This window comes from Hipposideros armiger, unplaced genomic scaffold (genome assembly GCF_001890085.2).
Source record: "Hipposideros armiger isolate ML-2016 unplaced genomic scaffold, ASM189008v1 scaffold_1162, whole genome shotgun sequence".
Taxonomy (NCBI): domain Eukaryota; kingdom Metazoa; phylum Chordata; class Mammalia; order Chiroptera; family Hipposideridae; genus Hipposideros; species Hipposideros armiger.
The window spans coordinates 210620-211987 of NW_017732512.1; positions in this window are offsets into that span (position 1 = coordinate 210620).

Genomic DNA, 1368 nt, shown 5'->3' on the forward strand with positions numbered 1-1368 from the left:
TATAGTCTTATTTGAAAGTAGACTTGGATTCATTGTAAATGTATATTGCAAACTCCAGGGCAGCCACTAAATATAGAGAAAGATATGTATAATTGATATACTAAGAAAGGAGAAAAAGTGGAGTTAAGTAAAATACTCACTTAAAACCACAAAATACAGATAAAGTGTGGAAGAAAAAGTAGGAACAAAGAATGAGGACAACAAATAGAAAATAGTAACAAATATGGTAGTAATTAATCCAATTATATCAATAATCACCTTAAGCGTCAAAGGACCAAATGAATCAATCAAAGACAGAAACTGTCACAGTAGATCAAAAAACAAGACCCAACTACATTTTGTCTAAAAGAAGCACAATTTAAATATACTCATGTAGATTAAAAACAAATGGTTAGAGAAAGTTATACATGCTAAAACTAGTAAAAAGAAAATAAGGAGTAGCAATATTAATTTCACAAAGAGGAGAATTCAAAGAAAGGACAATCATTAGGGATAAAGAGGGGGCATTATACAATACCAAAGGGGTCAATTCTCCAAGAAGACATAGTAATCCTTAATATGTATGGAGGTAAAAACAGAGCAACAAAATATGTGGGGCAAAAACTGATAGAAGCGTAATGAGAAATAGATGAATCTACTATAATGGTTGGAGATTTAAATATCTGTTACTGAGAAATTGACAGATCCGGAAGATAGAAAATCAAAAGGACAGAGATTAACTCAACTACACCATCAATCAAGTGGATATAATAAACATTTACAGATTACTTAATCTAAAAACAGCAGGATTCATATTCTTCTCAAGCATACACAAAACATTCACCAAGATTGACCAGATTTGAGGCCATAAAACATACCTTAACTAATTTAAAATAAGACTCAAACAATATCTGCTCTTGAACTACAGTAAAATTAAAGTAGAAATCAATAACAAAAAGATTGCTAGAAATTCCCAAAACACTTGGATGTTAAACATATTTCTAAATAATACAGAGATCAAGTGAGTCACCTGAAGAGACATTTTAAAATATTTTAACTGAACAAAAATAAAAACACAACTAATTAAAATTTGCAGGATACAGCAAAAGCAGTATTTAGAGAAAAACTTATGCCATTGAATGTATACATTAGAATAGAAAACTCTAAAACAGAAATAGTCTCAGAGACACAGAGGAAAAACTGAGGGTTGCTAGTTGGGAGGGAGTGGGGATGAAGGAGAAGGGGAAGGGACGAGACAATACAAATTGGTAACTACAATATGGCCTCAGGAATAGAAAAGACAGTCTGGGGAATATAATCAATAATGTTGTAAATATTTTTTAGGGGCCAGATGGACTCATGTCTTGTTAGGGAGACCACTTCATAGAC